Source organism: Oryx dammah, unplaced genomic scaffold (assembly GCF_014754425.2).
Source record: "Oryx dammah isolate SB20612 unplaced genomic scaffold, SCBI_Odam_1.1 HiC_scaffold_18, whole genome shotgun sequence".
Lineage (NCBI taxonomy): Eukaryota > Metazoa > Chordata > Mammalia > Artiodactyla > Bovidae > Oryx > Oryx dammah.
Window position 1 is genome coordinate 82,281,293 of NW_024070202.1, and position 25,396 is coordinate 82,306,688.

At 38.2% G+C, this 25,396-nt stretch overlaps 1 protein-coding gene and 1 non-coding gene across 2 annotated transcripts in view; one reads left to right on the top strand and one right to left on the bottom strand.

Annotated features, from left to right (window-relative positions):
- VPS41 (VPS41 subunit of HOPS complex) overlaps positions 1-25,396 on the top strand; it is a 203,982-nt gene that overhangs the window by 16,401 nt on the left and 162,185 nt on the right. The gene's annotated exons all lie outside the window — the stretch shown is intronic.
- Positions 5,713-5,785, bottom strand: TRNAG-UCC. The gene has a single exon. It is a non-coding gene; the product is annotated as a tRNA-Gly (tRNA).

Consider the following 25,396-nt stretch of genomic DNA (forward strand, 5'->3'; position numbering starts at 1 on the left):
TGTTTCTCTTGTAAAGTTTAACAGAAAAGTATATTATCTTCAAAAAGATTTCATTCTCATCTTGAAGCTCAAAGACCTTTTCAGTTTTTAGGGATGGATGGCTACTGTCACATAGGTATGATATTTTGGATGATGTTACAGATTTTGGTTTATTCAACTAGTGGGGTAAGATACTGATTTCAGAATCTTTGAACTTATTGTTTATTCTGGAGAAGAAAGGATTGTCTAGCTAATGTATGTATGACAATAATTTTGATAGAATTCTTATTTTAGAATAATAAACATATATAAAATAATGTTAATTATGAGTTACATCCCTTTTGAAAAGTATATCAATTTCTGTGCACAGAAATTTAGCTTCAAGAATGTTCATTACAACTTTGAATTATAAAAATTTGGAAACAGGCTAAGTATCTAGAAATAAGGAATTGTATTATCTTTATAATTTAGAAAAGCTTTTTACAAAAATACCATGCAGAGTGGTTGGCAAGCTCTTTTGGTCAGTGTTTAGATAGTAAATACTTAAAGCTTTGTAATCCAAGAGACAATATTGAAGATATTATGTAGGTATGTAACCATATAAAAATGTAAAAGCCCTTCTTAGTTTATAGATTGTACAAAACCAGGCATATGGCTGGATTTGGCCATGGACTGTAGTTTGCTGATTCCTGATTTAGAGTATAATCCAGTTTCTCTTCAACTTCCAAAGTGCACATATGATCATAGAGAAAAATACTACAAGGCCATCTTATCGCTGGGTCATGTGACTCATTTACTATTATAATCTGTCTTCATTTTTCTAAATTTTTTGTAACAAATATGCATTACCTATGGGGCTTCCCTGATGGCTCAGATGGTAAAGAAGCTGGCTGCAGTGCAGAAGACCTAGGTTTGATCCTTGGGTCAGGAAGGTCCCCTGGGAGAGAAGTGGAGAGAAGGCAATGGCTATCCACTCCAGTATTCTTGCCTGGAGAATTCCATGGACAGAAGAGCCTGGCAGGCTATAGTCAGTCCATGGGGTTCTAAAGAGTCACACATGACTGAGCAACTAACACTTATGTGCTTATGCATTACTTTATATACTTAACAGTACAAGTATTCCTCTTTAACAAAACATGTTAATGTCTATACATGTTAGAAAAGTCTATAGCAGTTGCTGTTATAGAACTTTTGGGTTGCAAAGGTATGGAACCTGACGTAAAACTGTGTCCTTTCTTCCCTACCTCAAACTCAGACAGGGGAATTAGAGGAAAACTATGGTTTATTTCTTGGCCTCTGTTTTTTCAAGATTTTATATAAGGCCAGAATAGTTTATACTCTAATAAACATTTTTTTTTCCTGAGCTTTTTTTTTTAAAGTGTTAAATTCTGAGATAATTGTAGATTCACATACCGACATAATAAGTAATACAAAGAGATTCTTTATACCTAGTTCTGAAACGCTAACATCTTGGGTAACTAATATTGCACAATCAGATGTGATATGCTGTGAGACTGATATTGGTGCAGTCTACAAACCTTAATCAGATGGTACCAGTTTTTTGGGCATTCATGTGTATAAGTGTATATTTGATTGTGTGCACTTTTATCACGTGAAGATTCGTGTGACCACCGGTGCTGTCACGGTATAGAACCATTCATCACAGGGTGAAAAATTCCGTTTTAAGTCACAGCCACTCCCTCCCCTACTCCCACGCCTGGCAGCCACTGTTCTATTCTGCATCTCTTTATGTTTGTCATTTCAAGTATATTATATGGATGGAACCATACAGTGTGTTTATCTTTTGAGATTGACTTTCTCCTACTCTGCCACTCTCGTCTTTTCCCTGGCATGGTGAGAACATTCACATTGAAGGCAATTATTGACATATCAGGGCTTAAGACTGCCATTTTTTGTTTTCTGTTTGTTCCTGTTTTTCATTTCTCTTGTTTCTCTTTTCTTCCCTGTCAGTGAGTTGCTTGAACATTTCCCTGAAATACTGCATTGATTTATTTATAATAGTATTTTTGAGTATATTACTTTGTGTGATTTTCTTAATGGTTGCTCTTTGTGTTAAAATATGCATATGTAACTGCTCACAGTCCGCTGGTATCCTCAACATTGTAATATTTCTAGTCATATGTGGAAACCTTACTTCCCATTTTTTAAAGTATGGTTGTCTTAAGTATGTTTCATGTTCATTGAGCTTATCAGTTGGTATTAGACATTTTAATTCAAATATCAAATATGCTTTAAGAAATTATGAAAAGAGGGATAATCTGCTATGTTTACTCCCTACTCTAACCCATTTTTATGTTTTCTTTTTAAAGTTTTAAACTGTTATCTGTTAACTTCTATCTTCATTCCTTCCTGTTTAGAAAACTTTCTTTACCCCATTCTTTAGGGATAGATTTGCAAGACACAAATTCTTTTAGTCTTTCTTCATCTGAGAATGTCTTTATTTCCCTTTGATTTTGGGGGAATGTTTTCATCAGATGTAGCATTTTGGTTGATAGTTGTTTACTTTTAGAACTTGAGAACCTATGTGCCGCTGCCTTCTGGCCTCTGTCATTTCCAGTGAGGAATCTGTTGTTGAGTTGGTGCTCCCCCATAAGTCATGCGTCATGTTTCCCTGGCGGCTTGCAAGATTTTTTTTTTTTAACCTTAGTATTTAGAAATTTAATTAGGATGTCTCTTAGAGTGGATTTCTTTGACTTCTCTTCTTTGAAATTTGTTTAGCTAATTGAATCTGTAGGTTTATGTCCTTCACCACATTTGGGAAAAGTTCAGTCATTATTTCTTCAAATTCTTTTTCAGTTTTATTCTCTTCTCCTTCTGGGCCTTTGGTAATAAGAGTGTTAGGCCTTTTGTTCTTGTTCACAGAGCCCTGAGACCATTCATTTTCTTCAGTCTGTTCTCTCTGTGTTGTTCACATTGGGTAAGTTCTGTTGATTGATCCCAAGTTCATTAGCTTTGTCCTGTCATCTCTGCTGTTGAACCCAAACATTGAGTTATTTCTTTTGGGTATTATATTTTCCAGTTCTAAAATTCTCATTTTTAAAAATAGCTTGTTTCTTTGCTGAAAGAGTCTGTCATTCCATTTGTTTCAGGAGAATTTATAATTGCTTGTTGAAGCACTTTTATGATGGCTGCTTTAAAAATCTTTGCCAGATAATTCCAACACCTGATTCATTTTATTCTTAGACATTTTAATGGAAGGCAGTATTTAAATCATGAAGAATCATCAGTTACTTTGATTTTTTTTTTTCGAGTTCACTTATGACTTCCTTGTGTCGTGCTCCTTGCTTTACATGGACTATTTAATATTGACTGCAGTCCTATATCAGGCAGGATGCTGCAGTAACAAACAGTTCCAAAATTATAGTGGCTTAACACACCATAGATTTATTTCTGAGTAGAATCAGTGGTGCAGGAAAAAGAAATTGAGGTAGTAACAATACAGAAATAAGGTCTTTCCTACTTGTGGACCAGGTATAATGTGCTGTGGAAAACTTTGTTTATAAAGCTGGAAACAAGCTGTTCTGCTTCATGGAGATACATATTTTTTAAACCCTGCTTTGAATAGGTTCTTGGTATATTGTTTATTTGGAAGTTTATTCCACCTTTTTGTAGGAGTTTATTGGGTTGTACAAAAAACTTTGCAATAGAAGCATCAAATTGTTAGCCTAACCTTTCAAGATTAAACTTGCACAGCAAGAAGAGAATAACAAGAGGGAAAACATCTGGGTAAATGGGGATTACAAGTAAAGAGAAGAGCACCAAATGGAAATTGAAGTGTAGTGAGGTCTGCTTTCTTCTAAGTAAGGGTCCCAGTGACCTTTTGTTATTCATGAATGCAACTGAATAGCGAAACTAAGACTTACTCTGTCTATAGTGTCTTTCTTTAAATTGTCTGTAAATTACATGACCTGTGCCTGGGCCATGGCATGTGATAACTAATTGTTAATTAGTGTCACTTCTGTCCTTATGATTTTGTTACCATTGTTAGTAAACCTGCCTTCTAAGTGATGTCCATTTAGATCTTGCTCAGGTCTTGCAGATATCACAATTAGGAGGCCTTGAATGTGTTAGCTGAATTAATTTTAACAAACCAGAAAGACTGACAGATAGCTGAGCCTATTTAAAATAAACCTATACATAGTTTATGTTGAATGAGGAATTAATTTTAAATGCACCTTTTGGGATATCTACCACAAGGAGAATTTTTTTTCAGCTTTGTAGACCTGAAAACCAGTCATTGGGAGAAATCAGCAGATAGGTTTTTTAAATCAAAATGCATCACGCAAAAAGTATTTAACCTGGTGGGTAGAACATTGTGAATCATTTATTGAAACTTAAATTGGTTCTTTACATCTATTAATTTTCATAAACAAATTGTCACAACTAGTAACTGAAATGGTAATGTACCTTGTTATGAGATTGATTGGTGTGAGAAATGGAGCATGGGATTATAATATATCCTTCCAAATAGCCCTTGGATTAAAATTTTGCTTTTTCATTTAATGAGCTATTAATATTAACAGGTTCTGCTGATTATTGCATCATTCAGACAAGGATAAACATTCTTTGTGAAGCATATATTATAAAAATTATACATTTGGAAACTTAGTAGAAACTTTCCAGATGCAAGATTTGTGAATCTTTATTTCTAACATTTGTTAGCAATTAAGATGAACATGACTCTTTCTGGTATGATACATATTTGAACAGAATTTATAATTTTACTACCTAAGGAGAAGTTATTTTAGACAGCCAAGATGGATTGATTATTTTCTTTATTCAACGAATGTTTGAGTAATATTATGTTTTGGATCCTAGGATATACTAGCACTTGATAAAGAAGGCAGACAATAAAAACGTATATATCAAGTAATAATAAATGTGGTAGATAAAAATTAAATAACATTGGGTAAGGGGGCTGTGAAGTGGCCTGAGGGCTGTTGTTTTATCCTGGGCAGTCGGGGAGGCCTCTCTGATAAGGTGGCATTTAAGTAAATATTCAAGGGAAAGGTCTTCTTGATAAAAGGAAGAACAAATACGGTACCTACAAGTTGGGTCATGATAGAGGCTTTAGAGGATATGAGCTGGGCTGAAGCAGGATGGTAGGAAGTCTTGCTTAAGAAGTGCATGACCAAGAGCTAGAGTCTGAAGTCAGCTTATAGACTTTGGTTTTTACTGTAAAATGGGAAACCACTAATAAGATTACTTTGGATGATGTTTGAAAAAAGTCAGGGAGTGGTGGCAAGTAGGAAGCAGCAAGACCAGTTAGGACGTTTTGGCAAAACTCTAGCTAGAGGTGATGTAGATTAGGGTATTTTTAAGAAACATCCAGTGGTTCTTTATTTTTATTTTATTAATATTTACTTATTTAACTCTTTATTTGACTGTGCCAGGTCTTAGTTGTGGCACACAGGGTCTTTAGTTGTGGCACGTGAGGTCTTTAGTTGTGGCATGCGAACTCTTGGGGCTTCTCTGGTGGCTCAGGCGGTAAAGAATCTGACTGTAGTGCAGGAGATCTAGATTTGATCCCTGGGTTGGACAGATCCTCTGGAGAAGGAAATGATTACCCACTCCATTATTCTTGCCTGGAGAGTTCCATGGACAGAGGAGCCTGGTGGGCTACAGTCATGGGGTCACAAAGAGTCAGACACGACTGGGCGACTGTCCCTTTTACCTTCATGTGAACTCTTGTTTGCAGCACGTGAGATCTAGTTCCCTGACCAGGGATCGAACCTGGGCCCCCTGTGTTGGAAGTGCAGAGTCTTAGCCACTGGACCACCAGGGAAGTCCCTCGTGTATTTTTTGAAGTAGAGCCTATGGATTTCTTAACCAGGACATGGAGGTGTAAGTGAGAGAGGAATGAGGATGAATAGCTAGAATGATGGAGCTCTTGTTAATGGAGATAGGGGAAGTCTCTATATAGCACTGGTTTTGTGGCTCAGGGTGAGTTGGTGGTGATGGTGGTAGTTGGGCAGGGTGGGTAAATCAGAAATTCCATTTTGGGGTATTTTAAGCATATAGCATATTGAAAAGCAGAGACATTACTTTGCCAACAAAGGTCCATCTAGTCAAGGCTACGGTTTTTCCTGTGGTCATATATGGATGTGAGAGTTGGACCGTGAAGAAGGCTGAGCGCCAAAGAATTGATGCTTTTGAACTGTGGTGTTGAAGAAGGCTCTTGAGATCCCCTTTGACTGCAAGGAGATCCAACCAGTCCATTCTGAAGGAGATCACGCCTGGGATTTCTTTGGAAGGAATGATGCTAAAGCTGAAACTCCAGTACTTTGGCCACCTCATGTGAAGAGTTGACTCATTGGAAAAGACTGATGCTAGGAGGGATTGGGGGCAGGAGGAAAAGGGGATGACCGAGGATGAGATGGCTGGATGGCATCACTGACTCGGTGGACGTGAGTCTGAGTGAACTCCGGGAGTTGGTGATGGACAGGGAGGCCTGGCGTGCTGCAATTCATGGGGTTGCAAAGACTCAGACACAACTGAGCGACTGAACTGAACTGAAGTTGGAGAAATCAATTAGACATCCAAGTGCAAATGTCAAGTAGGCAGTTGGATGAAAACAGACTAGTGCAGGTCTGGGCTGAAGATAAGAATCTTTGAATCAACATCTGGACGGTATTTAAAACCATGAAATTGAGTGAGATCTCAGGGCATGAGGACAGATACGTGAGAGACCTGATGTCTGGACCTAGGCATACTCTAACTTTTTAGAGATCTGGTATATGAAGAGAAATCTTCAAAGGGGAGTGAGAAGGCGTAACCAGTGAAGTAGGAATAGAGCACTAGAAAGCAGTGTCCCAGAGGCCAAGGGAGGAATGCATCTCGGCAGAAAGAATGTGGTCAGTTATACCAGATACTGCTTGGAAGAGGAATAGGGTGAGGTCTACAGCTTCACCTCTGGGTCTCTAAAGGTGAGCCCTTTGGTGTGATCCTTATAAGAACAGTCATGGTGGCTCATAGTGGGGAGGAGATGTTGGAACCTATCTGGAATGGGCCCAAAAGAGATTAGTTGGCAAAATGTCTCTGCTCAGAGAAAGTCGTAGCTTATGTATTATAAAATGTTGACATTTAGAATGCTCATAAAGGACACATTTGTTTAGTGACTGTTTTTGCCTGCCATTAAAAGGTGTTCAGTAGGCATGCTACTGCTGTTTTGTTGTTTTTGTCCAGTTGTATGCCAACTACTTTCCAGAAAGCAGGGACCCTGTCACCAAGTTTTCACTAGCGAGGTGCTTATAAATGAACAAATGAATTTATCTTCACAACAATTATATGAAACTGGCATTGTATGGTTATTTAGAAGATGATAAAACTAGGGATTTGAGAAGTCCCTTTGCCAAAAACAAGTAGCAGTGACTACCTCTGACTTCCAGACTCAAGCTTAGATCTGTTTTATCCCACCTTGTGTCTTCAAGAGGATTGTGATTTTAATTTAGGGACAAATAACGAGAACTCTTTTAGTTTGGGGTTTGGCTTAGGGGATCCAGCACCATAGCCCATCATCATTTTTATTACCTCTGATCCTTTTATTATTCTCAGTAATAGGCAGAATAATGGTAGCTAGAATAATGGAAATCTTCATCCTAATTCCTGGAAGCTGTGAACATGTTATGTAATATGGCAAAGGGAATTAGGTTGCTAATCAGCTGACTTAAGATAGGGATATCATCCAGATGGGGATCAGTGTAGTCACAAGGTCCTTACAGGTGGAAGAGAGAGGTAGAGAAGGTCAGAGTAATGTTATGTTAGAAGGACTCAACCTACTCTTGCTGGTTTTGAAGGTGGAGGAGAGAGGTGGGAACCCACGGCCAAGGAATGCCAGTGGCCTCCAGAAGATGGGAAGACGAGGGACCAGATTCTTGCCTAGAGCCTCCAGAGAAAGGCTTCCTGCTGTCATCTTGATTTTAGCCCCATGGGATCTGTATTGAGGTCTGTTTTGCGTTGTAAGACAACAAATTAGTGTTGTTTCAAGCTGCCGAGTTTATGGTAATTTCTTACAGTTCAGTTCAGTTCAGTTGCTCACTTGTGTTCAACTCTTTGCAACCCCATGAAGTGCAGCACGCCAGGCCTCCCAGTCCATCACCAACTTCCGGAGTTCACTCAGACTCACGTCCATCGAGTCAGTGATGCCATCCAGCCATCTCATCCTCTGTCGTCCCCTTCTCCTCCTGCCCCCAACCTCTCCCAGCATCAGAGTCTTTTCCAATGAGTCAACTCTTCGCATGAGGTGGCCAAAGTACTGGAGTTTCAGCTTCAGCATCATTCCTTCCAAAGAAATCCCAGGGCTGATCTCCTTCAGAATGGACTGGTTGGATCTCCTTGCAGTCCAAGGGGCTCTCAAGAGTCTTCTCCAACACCACAATTCAAAAGCATCAGTTCTTTGGAGCTCAGCTTTCTTCACAGTCCAACTCTCACATCTATACATGACCAGTGGAAAAACCATAGCCTTGACTAGATGGACCTTAGTCGGCAAAGTAATGTCTCTGCTTTTCAATATGCTATCTAGGTTGGTCATAACTTTTCTTCCCAGGAGTAAGCGTCTTTTAATTTCCTGGCTGCAGTCACCATCTGCAGTATGAAAAGGCAAAATGATAGGATACTGAAAGAGGAACTCCCCAGGTCAGTAGGTGCCCAACACGCTACTGGAGATCAGTGGAAAAATAACTCCAGAAAGAATGAAAGGATGGAGCCAAAGCAAAAACAGTTGTGGATGTGACTGGTGATAGAAGCAAGGTCCGATGCTGTAAAGAGCAATATTGCATAGGAACCTGGAATGTCAGGTCCATGAATCAAGGAAAATTGGAAGTGGTCAAACAAGAGATGGCAAGAGTGAATGTCGACATTCTAGGAATCAACGAACTAAAATGGACTGGAATGGGTGAATTTAACTCAGATGACCATTATATCTACTACTGTGGGCAGGAATCCCTTAGAAGAAATGGAGTAGCCATCATGGTTAACAAGAGAGTCCGAAATGCAGCACTTGGATGCAATCTCAAAAATGACAGAATGATCTCTGTTCGTTTCCAAGGCAAACCGTTCAATATCACGGTAATCCAAGTCTATGCCCCAACCAGTAACGCTGAAGAAGCTGAATTTGAACAGTTCTATGAAGACCTACAAGACCTTGTAGAACTAACACCCAAAAAAGATATCCTTTTCATTACAAGGGACTGGAATGCAAAAGTAGGAAGTCAAGTAACTCCTGGAGTAACAGGCAAATTTGGCCTTGAAATGCAGAATGAAGCAGGGCAAAGACTAATAGAGTTTTGCCAAGAAAATGCACTGGTCATAGCAAACACCCTCTTCCAAGAACACAAGAGAAGACTCTACACATGGACATTCCCAGATGGTCAACACCGAAATCAGACTGATTATATTCTTTGCAGCCAAAGATGGAGAAGCTCTATACAGTCAACAAAAACAAGACCAGGAGCTGACCGTGGCTCAGATCATGAACTCCTTATTGCCAAATTCAGACTTGAATTGAAGAAAGTAGGGAAAACTACTAGACCATTCAGGTATGACCTAAATCAAATCCCTTATGATTATACAGTGGAAGTGAGAAATAGATTTAAGGGACTAGATCTGATAGATAAGAGTGCCTCATGAACTATGGAATGAGGTTCGTGACATTGTTCAGGAGACAGGGATCAAGACCATCCCCATGGAAAAGAAATGCAAAAAAGAAAAATTTGTTATGGTAGCTATGGCAAACTAAGACAGTAAATAATGTGATTGTATGATCTTATTCCCTTAGCACTTTTCATTAGTCTTTATTCTCAGAATTTGGGCAGTAAAATACATGTGGCAAGGAAGAACATACAGAAAACAGTTGTATTGAAATTGCTCTTACTGTCAAAGCTATATTTATAAAAACTTATCTTTTCTGATAATTGCTCGAGAATGTTGTTTAAACGATAATTCTGCTTGACAGTTAGCGCCCAGTGTTACCCTGTCAAGGCTTTAAGGTGTTCTTTTCTGTGCAGGCTCAAGAAATGCTATAACAAATATAGGTAACATGTAGATTTCTTATCATCCGTGAGCTATTTCAGTTTGAGTACAGCCGTTTTTAAGTATAGTGATTTACAGACATCCATGTTGTCATATTTCTTTACTTCAGAAAATGACTTTCTTCTCCAAAGACCTCAGTGGAGTAAATAAATCTCTTGAAACAGTATCAGAAGGTTGGGAATGAGGAAACCCTGTATAAACCTTAAAATTTTAGTCTGTTGTCATCATTTCTATCAGTGGTTGGGCATTTTTGAGATACTTGACCTGGCATGAGTTACTTTTGATATTTATAAGCATCCAGGAGTGACTGTTGGCTTAATAAGGAGGGGACTGTAGCATTTCCTTTTACTTTCCTAATAACAGGATTCACACTTAGGTATGATTGAAAACATTTTCGAAATGATGTGACCAACTCAACAGTAATACATCTTCATTATTTGTAAATAGTGTAAAGCAAAGAGGTAATTAAATTAGAAATGTTATGTTTATTGAATTTTATGTCTGGAAGTAAACTCAAAAGGGAGGATATGAATTATGCAGTTTAAATTTGGAAACTATAATACAAATAATAATGTTTTTAGTAACTGACATTCACTGGATACATACCTGATATTGTGCTTTAACTCCATACACAAAAATTAGCTCAAAATGGGTTAAAGACCTATGTGTGAGACCAGACACTGCAAAACTCCTAAAGGAAAACATAGGCAGAACACTCTGACATAAATCTCTGCAAAATTTTTTTCAACCCATATCCCTGAATAATTGAAATAAAAACAAAAATAAACAAATGGGACCTACTTAAAAGCTTTTATACAGCAAAGGAAACAATAAACAAATGAAAAGATAGCCCACAGATTGGGAGAAAATACTTGGAAATGATGTGACTGATAAGGGATTAGTGTTCAATATTTATAGTTTCTGACTCCTAACAGCATCAAAACAAACAACCCACTCAAAAAATGGGCAGAAAACCTGAATAGACATCTCTTCAAAGAGGACATGCAGATGGCCAACAGGCACATGAAAAGATGTTCAGCATTGCTAGATATTAGAGAAATGCAAATCAAAACTACAGTGAGATATAACCTCATGCCTGTCAGAATGACTGTTGTCAAAAATTCCACAAATAACAAATGCTGGAGAAGGTGTGGAGAGAAGGGACTCTGTTGGTGGGAATATAAATTGGTACAGCAACTATGGAGAGTATGGAGGTTCCTGGAGAAGGCAATGGCAACCCACTCCAGTTCTCTTGCCTGGAAAATCCCATGGACAGAGGAGCCTGGGAGGCTGCAGTCCATGGGGTCACTAAGAGTTGGCACGACTGAGCAGCTTCACTTTCACTTTTTACTTTCATGCATTGGAGAAGGAAATGGCAAGCCACTGCAGTGTTCTTGCCTGGAGAATCCCAGAGACGGGGGAGCCTGGTGGGCTGTTGTCTATGGGGTCGCAGAGTCGGACATGACTGAAGTGATTTAGCAGCAGCAGCAGCAACATGGAGGTTCCTTAAAAAACTAAAAATAGAGCTACCATATGACCCTGCAATCCCATCTCTGGACATATACCTAGCGAAAAACATGATTCGAAAAGATACATGCACCCCAGTGTTCACTGCAGCACTACTTACAATAGCCAAGACATGGAAAGAACCTAAATCTCCATCAACAAAGAAATGGTTAAAGAAGATGTGGTGTGTATGTGTGTGTGTGTATGTGTATATATATATATAAAATGGAAGTATCACTCAGCCACTAAAAAAGAATGAAATAATGCCATTTGCAGCAACATGGATGAACCTAGAGAAGGTTACATTGCCTGAAGTCAGACAGAGGAGGAGAAATATCATGTGACATTCTTTAAATGTGGAATCTAAAGAAATGATACAAATGTGGAATCTAAAAGAAATGATACAAATGAACTTAGAAAAAAGAAAGAGACAGACTTAGAAAACAAAATAATGGTTGTCAGGGGGAAGGGATAGTTAGGGACTTTGGGAAGGTCATGTACACACTGCTATATTTAAAATTGATAACCAACAAGGATCTATTGTATAGCACATGGAACTCTGCTCAATGGTATGTGCCAGCCTGGATGGGAGGGGGAATTGGGGAAGAATGGAGACATGTATGTGTGACTGAGTCCCTTCATCATTCATCTGCAACTGCCACCACATTGTTAATCAGTTATTAGTTCAGTTCAGTCGCTCAGTTGTGTCCGACTCTTTGCGACCTCATGAATCGCAGCATGCCAGGCCTCCCTGTCATCACCAACTCCCAGAGATCACTCAGACTCACGTCCATCAAGTCAGTGATGCCATCCAGCCATCTCATCCTCTGTCGTCCCTTTCTCCTTCTGCGTCCAGTCCCTCCCAGCATCAGAGTCTTTTCCAGTGAGTCAACTGTTCGCATGAGGTGGCCAAAGTACTGGAGTTTCAGCTTTAGCATCATTCCTTCTAAAGAAATCCCAGGGCTGATCTCCTTCAGAATGGACTGGTTGGATCTCCTTGCAGTCCAAGGGACTCTCAAGAGTCTTCTCCACACCACAGTTCAAAAGCATTAATTCTTCGGTACTCAGCTTTCTTCACAGTCCAACTCTCACATCCATACATGACCACTGGAAAAACCATAGCCTTGACTAGATGGACCTTTGTTGGCAAAGTAATGTCTTTGCTTTTCAACAAGCTATCTAGGTTGGTCATAGCTTTTCTTCCAAGGGGTAAATGTCTTTTAATTTCCTGGCTGCAGTCACCATCTGCAGTGATTTTGGAGCCCCCCAAAATAAAGTCTGACACTGTTTCCACAGTTTCTCCATCTATTTCTCATGGAGTGATGGGACCGGATGCCATGATCTTTGTTTTCTGAATGTTGAGCTTTAAGCCAACTTTTTCACTCTCCACTTTTACTTTCATCAAGAGGCTTTTAGTTCCTCTTCACTTTCTGCCATAAGGGTCGTGTCATCTGCATATCTGAGGTTATTGATATTTCTCCCGGCAGTCTTGATTCCAGCTTGTGCTTCTTCCAGCCCAACGTTTTTCATGATGTACTCTGCATAGAAGTTAAATAAGCAAGGTGACAATATACAGCCTTGAGAGGAGGCCTTACAAATAGCTGTGAAAAGAAGAGAAGTGAAAAGCAAAGGAGAAAAGGAAAGATATAAGCATATGAATTCAGAGTTCCAAAGAATAGCAAGAAGAGATAAGAAAGCCTTCCGCAGCGATCAGTGCAAAGAAATAGAGGCAAACAACAGAATGGGAAAGACTAGAGATCTCTTCAAGAAAATTAGAGATACCAAGGGAACATTTCATGCAAAGATGGGCTCGATAAAGGACAGAAATGGTATGGACCTACCAGAAGCAGAAGATATTAAGAAGAGGTGGCAGGAATACACAGAAGAACTGTACAAAAAAGATCTTCACGACCCAAATAATCACAATGGCATGATCACTCACCTAGAGCCAGACATCCTTGAATGTGAAGTCAAGTGAGCCTTAGGAAGCATCACGATCAAAGCTAGTGGAGGTGGTAGAATTCCAGTTGAGCTATTTCAAATCCTGAAAGACGATGCTGTGAAAGTGCTGCACTCAATATGCAGCAAATTTGGAAAGTCAGCAGTGGCCACAGGACTGGAAAAGGTCAGTTTTCATTCCAATCCCAAAGAAAGGCAATGCCAGAGAATGCTCAAACTACCGCACAATTGCACTCATCTCACACGCTAGTAAAGTAATGCTCAAAATTCTCCAAGCCAGGCTTCAGCAATACGTGAACCATGAACTTCCTGATGTTCAAGCGGGTTTTAGAAAAGGCAGAGGAACCAGAGATCAAATTGCCAACATCCGCTGGATCATGGAAAAAGCAAGAGAGTTCAGAAAAACATCTATTTCTGCTTTATTGACTATGCAAGGCCTTTGACTGTGTGGATCACAATAAACTGTGGAAAATTCTGAAAGAGATGGGAATACCAGACCACCTGACCAGCCTCTTGAGAAACCTATATGCAAGTCAGGAAGCAACAATTAGAACTGGACATGGAACAACAGACTGGTTAATCAACTATACCCTAATACAAAATAAAAAGTTTAAAGTTAAAAAAAAAAAAGACATGTTTGTCCAGTTTTACATCTGGAAATAAACTCAAAAGGGAGGATATGAATTATATAGTTGAAATTTGGGGGCTTTACTACAAGTACTGGTAATATAACTGACATTCACTGGATACATACCTGATACTGTACTTTGCATACATTTTTTACATTTGATTCTTACAGCAATTCTATAAGGTACATATTCTCTTCCTCCTTTCATGAAAGATGAAGTAACTGAGGTTTTAACTAAATTGCCCAGTACATTAGGACTGTGTATAGTGGAATTGGCATAAAAAAACTTTATTTTGACTTATTTTGTGATTGGCCACTTGATTATGAATTCCAGTAGGTTTTTAAATGATTTCTTTCCTTTCTTCCTCTGTCCTTTGTTAACAAGTAACATTAGTGATGTATGGATGTGATAATTGGACTATAAAGAAAGCTGAGTGCCAAAGAATTGATGCTTTTGAACTGTGGTGTTGGAGAAGACTCTTGAGAGTCTTGGACTGCAAGGAGATCCAACCAGTCCATCCTAAAGGGGATCAGTCCTGGGTGTTAAAATTGGAAGGACTGATATTGAAGCTGAAAGTCCAATACTTTGGTCACCTGATGTGAAGAGCTGACTCATTTGAAAAGACCCTGATCCTGGGAAAGATTGAAGGCAGGAGGAGAACGGGACGATAGAGGATGAGATGGTTGGATGGCATCACCAACTCGATGGACATGAGTTTGGGTGGACTCTGGGAGTTAGTGATGGACAGGATGGCGTACTGTGGTTCATAGGGTCGCAAAGAGTTGGACATGACTGAGCGACTGAACTGAACTGAAACTGAACTGAACATTAGTGAACTTTACCAAGATTTTTAAATTTTTTTTTCTTGGCTGCACTACAGAGCATATAGGATCTTAGCTCCCTGATCAGGGATTGAACCCATACCCCCTGCATTGGAAATGCAGGATCTTACTAACTGGACCTCCAGGGAAATATCTACGAAGATTTTTTTGATCATCCTCTTTCTCATCTGTTACAACATCTCCTAGATTTTTGCTTTCTATTTGAATACCTCCTCGAAAAATATGTGTCATAGTGGGAGTTTGTGCCATGAGTCTTCTGAGCCTTTGTAAAGTGCCCTTGAGGCACATCTACAGGCCAGGCCAGCTCTCTCTGTCTTGGCAAGACAGGGTTCTCTAAAGAAACAGAATCAATGGGTTATGTTTAGGACCAACAGGAACTGGGGAGGGTATGGGAGAAAAGAGGGAGAGGTTTGAGAGAAATTCAGGAGGATCTGAGAGAGACCAATAGGGTTAGAAAGAGAGAGAGAAAAAGATTTATTGTAAGGAACTGACATATGTGATTATGGATCTGGCAAGTCCCAGGACCTTCAGGGTGAGTCAGCAAGTGGGACACTCAGAAAGAGCCAATGTTTCAGTTCAAATCCTAAGACTAGAAAAAAGTCACTCACTCGGAAGGCGATTAGGAAGAATGTTTTTTACTCAGTGGGAGGGTTTATTTACGCCTTCAACTGATTTGGTGAGGCCCACCCACCACCAAGTTTTCTATTAATATATGTAGAGTTTGCTTTAAAAAAAATTGGAGTATAATTGCTTTACAGTGTTGTGTTGGTTTCTGCTGTGCAGCAAAGTGAATCAGCCACGCATATGCATATATCCTTTTTCTTGAATTTCCTTCCCGTTTAGGTTACCACAGAGCATTGAATTGAGTTCCCTGTGTAGGTTCAGTAGGGTCTCATTAGTTATCTATTTTATGTGTAGAAATGTGTGTGTTAATATGTCCATCCCAGTCTCCCAAGCCATCTCACTCCCGTCTCCCCCTTGGTATCAATACGTTTGTTCTCTATGTCTGTGTCTCTATTTCTGTTTTGCAAATAAGTTCATCTACACCATTTTTCTAGTTTGCACATATTTACACTAATACACATTATTTTTCTCTTTTTGACTTCACTCTGTGTGACATTCTCTAGGTCCATCCAGATCTGTGTAAATGGTTCAATTTTGTTCCTTTTGTAGGGCTGAGTAATAGTCCATTGGATATATGTACCATATCCTCTCTATCCATTCCTCAGTTGAGGGACATTTAGGTTGCTTCCCTGGTCGGCTATTGTAAACAGTGCTGAAGTGAACATTGGGGTGTGTGTATCTTTCTGAATTATGGTTTTCTCCAGGTGTATGCACAGCTATGAGATTGCTGGATCATATGATAGTTCTATAGTTAGTGTTTTAAGGAACCTTCATACTTTTCTCCATAGTGGTTGTATCAGTTTACATTCCCACCAAGAGTGTGGCCGAGCTCCCTTTTCTCCTTACATTTATTATTTGTAGAATTTTTGATGACAGCCATTCTGATGGGTATGAGGTGGTACCTTATTGTAGTCTTCATTTGCATTTTTCTCTGATAATTAGCCATGCTGAACATCTTTTCATGTGTCTGTTGGCCATCTGTGTGTCTTCTTTAGATTATGTCTATTTTTTAATTGGGTTGTTTCTTTTTTTATATTGAGCTGCATGAGCTCTTTGTATATTATGGAAATCAATCCCCTGTCAGTTGCTTCATTTGTAAATATTTTTCCCACTTTGAAGGTTGTCTTTTTGTTTTGTTTATGGTTTCCTTTGCTATGCAAAAGCTTTAAAGTTTCATTAGGTCCCTTTTGTTTATTTTTGGTTTTATTTTCATAGGGTTTACTTTATAATATTGTGCTTTAAATTTTTACATTTACATTCATGCCTCAGATAACTGAACTATTTATTTTCTTTTTTTTTTTCTTCAAAACTTTTCTTCAAGAGTTTTGATATTACAGTTATGCTTCCTTGGTGGCTTAGCAAGAAAGAATCCACCTGCAGTGCAGGAGAGGTGGGTTTGATCCCTGAGTTGGGAAGATCCCCTGGAGGAGGAAATGGCAACCCACTCTAGTATTCTTAACTGGGAAATCCCATGGAGAGAGTTACCTGGTGGGCTACAGACCACAGAGTCGCAAAGAGGCAGACACGACTTAGTGACTAAGCATGGACACACAGACTTTGGACTTATTAATTATTCAGTTTTCTGTTTTTTTAATGCATCTTTGCTTTTACCTTTATTTGTGTTCTCTGGTTGCCTGAAATTCTCACCTCCCTGCTACCAGTGTTTTTTTGGTCCTGCAGTGCTTAAAGCTGGGACTCCCAAATCACCAGTAATGCACTGTTCAGGTGTCAGGATCTTACAATCTCTGCCTGTAGGAGGGAGGTGGAAATCGATGGTAGCCAGGGTTGAAGGTTCAGGTGTGGAGAAACAGTGGGGAAAAACTGCAGTCACCGTCTAGAAAAAAACAGCCCCTAATGGGTGAGACAGGTATCTGCTCTGTCGAGTGGGATAGGCTCTGAGTCATGAGCATGAAGCTTTGGGGTGGTTGTTCAGTCGCTCAGTCATGTCCAACTCTTTATGACCCCATGGACTGCAGCATGTCAGGCTTCCCTGTCCTTCACCATCTCCCACAGTTGGCTCAAACTCATGTCCACTGAGCTTTGGTGGGAGAGCCTAAAGCATCTCTGTGCATTTTGTTCAGATGGGTTAAGTTTTCATGAAACAAGCCAAGATATGTCATGAATTCAAATTCATACTCACCATATGTATCAGCTTTTCCTTAATTTCGGTAATGGCTTATCTTAATTTTTTATTGCTATTTGGGGAGTTTATCTGTATCTGTTTCTTTATGGAAATTTTTGAAAAGCTGTCAGAGGCTTGTGTGGGAGTAGCTAGCCAGGTGCTTCTTTGCACCTGGGATAAGGAAAGATGCTTGAGAGGTATTTAATCTCCTTGCCAACAAAAATAATCTCAAAATCTGTGGCACTTTTTGATGTAACAGTAAACCTGTAAATTATAAATCAGTGTTAAGTTTTTCATGAAAACTGAATTTGAGCTACCTCTGTGGTTGCTGCTCCTATTTGCTACTGTTTCCCTCTCTTTGGTACCTCCCCCTGCTACCCCTCCCCCAGCTGTGTCTATAAATATTTTACATAATATTGTACATAATTTAGGTGATCTCTCCTTGTCCCCGCTATGCTACGATTTGGATTTTCTTCTGTGGAAATCTAAATGAGAATGTCTCTGAAAAGCTTCTCACTAAACTCTGTCTGCTGTTACGATGTACCTGTGTTTTCACTGGTCTTTGTTAGGTACCCACAGTTTTGTTAGGTGAAGTTCAGAACAACAAATAGGCCTAAACCCTGCTTCTAAGGATCTTGTGATCACCAAGGGATATTGGGAAGAAAGAAAAAGAGGGTTATGTTGGATTTAGTGGCGGAAATTGTCCACCTGAATGGCATATCTTGAAGATTGGTCAGGTTATTCCATATGGCTGGAAGGAAATGAAAAGCTTATTTGCTTTTCTCATTCCCCAGCACCCCCACTCTCTATATTCTTATCGCTTTCCCAATATAAAATAAATGATGGGAGTTGATCCTGTTTATGGTATATGGCTTAGGGCATGGAAACCTTCACCTTATTTTTTTTTCCTCCTTGAATTGAACATGAAATTCTGATACTACAGGGCAAAGGAGAGACCAGGGTTTATGAAGACTGCATATCTTGTGAATCTTAAGTAGACCTCTTCAATTATTAGAGGCTCAACTTTTTCTCACTTCTGTAGGCAAACTATTGACAGGGGAAGGAGAGTGATTTTGAGAGATAAGTTTGGTAGATGTAAAGGTTTGAAAAGAATGTTGAATAATGGCTTGAAAATGTATAAAATACGGTAATTCTATAATAAATGAAATAATTATTTATTTTAGAGAATTTAGAAAATATTGGTAGTAGCCATGGTAATTTTTTTTTTTTTTTAAACTTTCTGGCTGCCCCATGCAGTATGCTGGATCTTAGTTCCCCAACCAGAGATCGAACTCACATTCCTTGCATTGAACATGCAGAGTCTTAACTACTGGAGGGGGAAGTCCCATCCCAGTAGTGATTTTTAATTGCCGCCTTCTATAATGGTCACAGCAACCCTGCGATGGAAGTCCTGTTATCACTCCCAGTCTATATGTGAAGAAAAAGCTTAGGAGGATGACCATGATGTTTGCTTTTCTCATTTACCTCCCACATGTGTATATGCATTTCTTTAGTAACATTTGGATTGTGCAAAGCAGGTTTTTATGACCTACTTACTCACCTAATAAGACATTTTGAGAACCTTCCCCTTTGTTATCAAATCATCTTTGAAAACAGATTTTAAGGTCGCTGTAATATTTAATCTTGTGAAATTTGTTTAACCCGGGGTCTCTTGACCTTGGCACTATTGGCATTTGGGGAGGGAAAATTTTTTGTTTTGGAAGATTGTCTCATCCATTGTAGAATGTTTAGCTTTGTCCCCGCCCTCTACCCACTAAATATCAATAGCATCTTCTCCACCGACTCAGCTGTGACAACAAAAATGTCCCCAGACGTTGCCAAGTTAGTGAACCGGGGGAACAACATTACCTCCAGTTGAGAACCACTTATTTAACCATATGTATTTTAAGCCTTTAAATATAGTATATACCTATGAGTAGGCTCATTGAAATTTTCTGTCTATATGTAAAAGTAGACCTACATCATCTGGAATACATTTATGAGCTCCTAATTTTAGCTACGTGTTTTTGATTAATGTTTCCAGTAATAGCAGTATCGCTTGAAAGTAAAAAACTGTAACAGCATTATTTGCATTCATATAAGAGTACGATTGCTTGTCTGTCACCAGTCTGATGGAAAGGCATCGTGGGAGCTTTGACCACAGTTGTTTTATTGTAGATGAATTCCATTATCTCCGTGTCACTTTCTTAAAAAGTTTGGTCATTGAGGCAGCTATAATACCTTGTGTTATAAATGGAAACTAGAAGTTACTCTCTTGGCTTGTTTATGTAGTTTTCTTGATATGTTTTGACATTTTAGAAGGATATATGAAACCAGCTTTCCTACCAGACAGTCATCTTTTTGTGTAGATAAAATCATCCTTTTGTAATAGCGCTATAACCTATAATAGTTAATAGCTGCACTTGCCCTTTTTAAGGAGGTGGCATTCATTTGGGAAGGGCACAAATACAAAATCAATAAAAGTCCTTATTTCTTGATAAATTTTGAATCTTACAGTTATTCTTTTCTTGTACAGTTTTTCTCATCATAAATCTCTTTTTGTGGAAAAGTTTAAGACTGATATGACATAGGTAGAGATGTCCTTTATTGGTGACATTACAGTTTCAAATAAATGTATATGCCTGATAATATATATATTTCTTGACTCTCTATATTGTTGATAATAAAGTAGATACAACTCCTGTTGTAGTGCAGAGTTCTGTTCCTTAAAAATTTGTTAGTTGTATTTTTTGAGACCTCAAATTATGTGTTTTGATTGACTTACAGTATAATTTCAGTTATGGTGATTATAATTCTCGAGAAAATGTTCTAGAGGAGGAAAGCCTTTATACCTTCAGACCAATGGCTGATGATTGATTTGATTTTATTAACACTTGGTTTTTTCCTGTGGAAGTTCAAGCTGCTCTTTTTTTTAGACAATGAGAATTTTGTTTTGTGTTTGAAGATGTTAGTGTTCCCTATTTTATCTAGCTTTAAAACATTGAATATTTATTAAAAGGAATTTGCCTCTGGTCAGATGTAGTCGATGACAAGAGATCAACGCACCCATTCATCTTATTAAAAATCCTAGAGGTTCAGCTTTCTCGTTGGTGAGTCTAGCTGAGATGAAGGCATCTCCATAGAGTGAGATTGTAAATTGTCTAGGAGCACTCCACTGGTGATATTTGTCACTGGCTTAACTTGGATTTTGTAAACATCTCATCTCACCCTTCTTGTATATCTACTATTGTTTTGTGGGAAAAGGAAAAAAAAAAAAAAAACCGAAACAAGACAAAACTGTATTTTAACAAAGAACTGATAACCAGAAATAAAATTTTGAGTTCTAGATTCATAAAAACCATAGAAAATATAATGATCTTTCTGTCAACCGCTGAATTCATATGACACATTTTTTTTTAAAGTAAAATTCAGGTCTTCATTTAGACTGTCACATTGTACATAAAATATACTGATGTGTGAAAGATGTGGTTAGAGTTAAAACAGGATGAAAAATTGGTTATAAATGCCAAATAGTTTTTTCTTGTACAGAAAATTTAAATTATCAGATGAAAATACGATATTCTTGTTGGTTATATAATTCTAAGTTAGGTGATGGGATTTTCTCTATGTACATTGACCCTGTGGTGTTAGTAACAAATTGTTAAATAGTTTTTGAGGCAGAAATCTGTAATTACCTTAGTCTGTTGTCCCAAAAGCGACTTTTTGACTTTCAGTTCAAACCTCAGTAAAAATGACCATGATAAGAAATTTATTTTCAGATGTTTTAGAATCCTACAGGATGATCTAAAGGACTTGTCTTTAATTAAAAGTGTTATCCACTTAGTGAAAGTCCATGTTATTTGAGGAATTGATTCTTTTTAAAGAAAAGCTTCAGATTTTCTTGTATGAGTAAATGTCACTCTGTTCATATATTCGCTTAACTGCAAGTCAGGACTTGTACTGTGCCTCTAGGTTGTCATAGAAACGCAGTTAACTGTCATCTCAACTCAGACTGTTGATGGTTTTATTTGTAGGCTTGCAAGATTATTAAAATTTAACAAAAATTATTGATTTGCTTTTTATTAACACTGGGTTCTTTTCTGTGGAAGTTCAAATTGCATGAAAGTCTTTTTTTTCTGTTTAATTTTTTTTTTTACAGTGAAACTCTGTATTAAATCTACCTGATTTTTAAAATGTTTTTTATTTAAAATGTGATAAAAAGTCTGCAGCAGTAGAATAACCTCTGCGAATTGTATTTTTGAATCACTTTCCATTTTCTTTGTTTACAGCAAGCAGAAAACACCTTAAAAAATTCACCTTTAGCCCGCTTTTAACTTAACATAAAAGATACCTGTCAGAAAAGCGTGAAATGCTACATCAAGTGCCTAATATTGGAGTTTTCATTTTATTTATGGTTTTTGAAGCCTAGCACGAATGCTTCAGTGAGCTGTGCTGTGAAAGTATTTATTTTTGTATACTTATGTGAGAGAAATTATTTAGTTTCCACTTATGAATAAGACAGGCAAACCTTATTTATAGTAACTTTATCTAATGGTCCGTGGTTGAGTGCTTTTATGCAAAATAGTCCAGAGGCTAGAATTAACTTTTCACATTCGATGCACATTTGATGTCCAGACTTGAACAACATGTGGCATCTTATTATAAAGACTAACATTCAGGATTCAATTTGTATTTAACACATTTACTTCAGAATGCACACATCATGCCTTGGCTACATTTCGTGTTAACTTTGTAATGATTTCTCTTTCTCGCTTGTATTAGATATTTAAGTAGAAGTGTTTATTCATTGCTTTTTGTAATTTTGCTATTTCTAGATTTTTTTTAAGACTGGGCTAATTAGCTATTTGATATTTTAACAACAGATCCTTTTTGGACATGCAACAACTCATTGGGTTGAGGCGATTATTGTTAGTACATTTTTAAAGAAAGATAGGGCTTTTAAGGAACCATGCACATACTACTTCCTTCTGTGGCTATTAGTTCTTGGAGTTATTCTTAAAAAGTTAGTAGGTAGACCATCTCTGGTTTTACCACCCTTTTACTAAATAAACAACTAGTAGCTTGTATATACTGGAGAAGAAAATTTAAGACAGTTCATCAGTAGACATGGAATATTGATTTTTTTATTAAACTTGGTTTATTGCTCTTAAAATTTTATTACTCCTCTTGTAGCTAGTCTGCATGATGCCCTCCGGTGATTCCCACCTCTTATTATTCCTGCCTTCATGTCCTCCCCTCCCATTGAATCATGGCTGGTCTGTATGATCAACATACAGGAATACTATGGAAGCGACAGCATGTGACCTCTGAAGCTAGGTCATATATAACCTTAGGGTTTCCACTGTGCATTCTCTTGTACCACTCACTCTGGGGGAAGTCTCCTTTGCCATATCCTAAGGACATTGATGCAGCCCTTTGGAGAAGTCCAGAAGAATAGTGACTGAAGCCTCTTGTCAACACCCAGCGCCAACTTGCCACCCATTTGAGTGAGCCATCTGGGAAATCATTACTCTAACCCCAGTCAAGTGTTAGATGCCCAACTCACACCTTGCCTGCAACCCCAGAAGAGATCTTGAATCTCAGGCACCCAGTGAAGCCACTTGTGTATTGTTTACCCACCAGAACTCCATTAAATAGCACATATTTATTGTTGTTTTAGGGCTTCCCAAGTGGTTCAGTGGTAAAGAATCTACCTGCCAGTGCAGGAGACAGGTTTGATCCCTGGGTCAGGAAGATCCCCTGAAGAAGGAAATGGTAACCCACTCTAGTATTCTTGCCTAGGAAAGCCCACGAACAGAGGAGCCTGGCAGACCTGTAGTCTATGGGGTCACAAAAGAGTCAGACCGTGACTTAGTGACTAAACAACAGCAGTATTGTAAAGTCAGTAAATGTTGGAATAATATCCATCTATCTATAACTAATGTACCTGCTATATAAATACATTTTACACGTTTCCTGTTGATCACAGTTTATAGTTTTTTGTAGGCATAAAAATCTTGGAGGTGTCTATTGTGATTTGTAGTGTAATTTTCATAGGAGTTTGGGGTAGTATATTAAATGAGGCATTGATGTTAGAGCATTCATAACTGAATTTGAATTTTAGCTTTCCTTTCTATCCACTGTGTATCTTGATGACATTACCTAAAATTTCTGATCATCAGTTTTTACTGAAATATCTGTAAAAATGGGGATAATGATATTTAACTCACCATAATATTTTTTTTTTTAAGTCAGGATGAAATGAGATATCTAGTGTTAAGTCTTTAGCATAATGGTTGATATATCTCATCCTTTCAGTTTATCCAGAAATGAGCTCCTTTCCATGTGAAGTAGGTCTTTGCCCCAGGGATAAAGATTTCTGTAGGCATCTGAGTTCATGGTCTCTGTGTGATTGTTGATCAGTATTATAATCTTTAAGAAGTCCAGTACTTAACAGTCTATAAGTCATTTTTCTTTTATGTAATTTTCTTTTTACTGTGATGTGCCTAGGTGTGATTTTCTTCATACGTAGGTTGCTTCAGTTTGCAAAGTTTCTTGATCTTGTGGGTTGATGTCTTATGAGTTTTGGAAAATTCTCAAGTTGTTACCTCTGTAAGTATTCTTCCTGTCTTTGCTCCCTCCCATTTCTCTATTTTCCTTATCCTTGTGGGACTATATTGAAAAATGTTAGACCCTTTTCACCGTGTCCCACATATCGCATGTAATTTTTCTGTATTTTCCGTCCATTTTCCTTCCCTGAGCTTCCCTTTGGATATCTTTTAACCTGTTTTCCATTTTACTAATCCTGTCTTCTGCTTTGCTAATCTTCTGTTGAACTATAATATTGAGCTCTTAATTTCAGTTATATTTTTCAGTTCTAAAATTATCATTTGATTTTTTTTTACAGATTGAAGTTTTATATTGAAATCTTTTTATCTATTTCATTCATCTTTTAAAAAAACATACTTTATAATAATTAACATAATTATATTAAGATCTTTTTCTGCTAAATCCAGTATCTAGGTCATCCATGGGTCTGTGTTTTCATTTTGTTTAACACACTTTTTTTCTCCTTGATGTTTAGTTATTTGGTCCTGTCTTGTGGCACACCTGGTAGTTTTTTTAAATTGAATTCTTAGAACTTAAAATTAAATTCTTAGTACTTAGAATTGAATTCTTCGTAAGTGAAGAACTGTAGAAGCCCAATAGTATTCTTTCTCTAAGGAGCCACCCTTTCCCTTACTGGACAGATAGGTTGGGGGTTGTGTGCCTTACTCCAGGCAGGGAACGAATTGTGAGGCAAAGCTAGACAGAAGTTTTGGGAAGCTCTGTGTGTTTGTGTCCTGGGGACCAGGAGTCCCAAATGAGAGGCTTTGGTGTTCACCAGGACCTCATCTAATTTTCTTCCTAACATGTCAAGGCAGCGAGTTTGCATTTTTGAGGCAAGCTTTTTTGTCTCCTATCTTCGTAGTTTTGGAAATTAGCTGTTGTCTTTTGGGGAAAAGTGGCTGTGTAACAAACTCCCTTCTTTGCCTCTCTCTTCCACTCTTCAAGCCTGCAGTCCCCACAAATTCCAGAAAGTGAAAGTGTTAGTCACTCAGTCTTATCAGACTCTTTACAACCCCATGGACTGCAGCCCGCCAGGCTCTTTTATTCATGGAATTCTGAAGGCAAGAATACTGGAG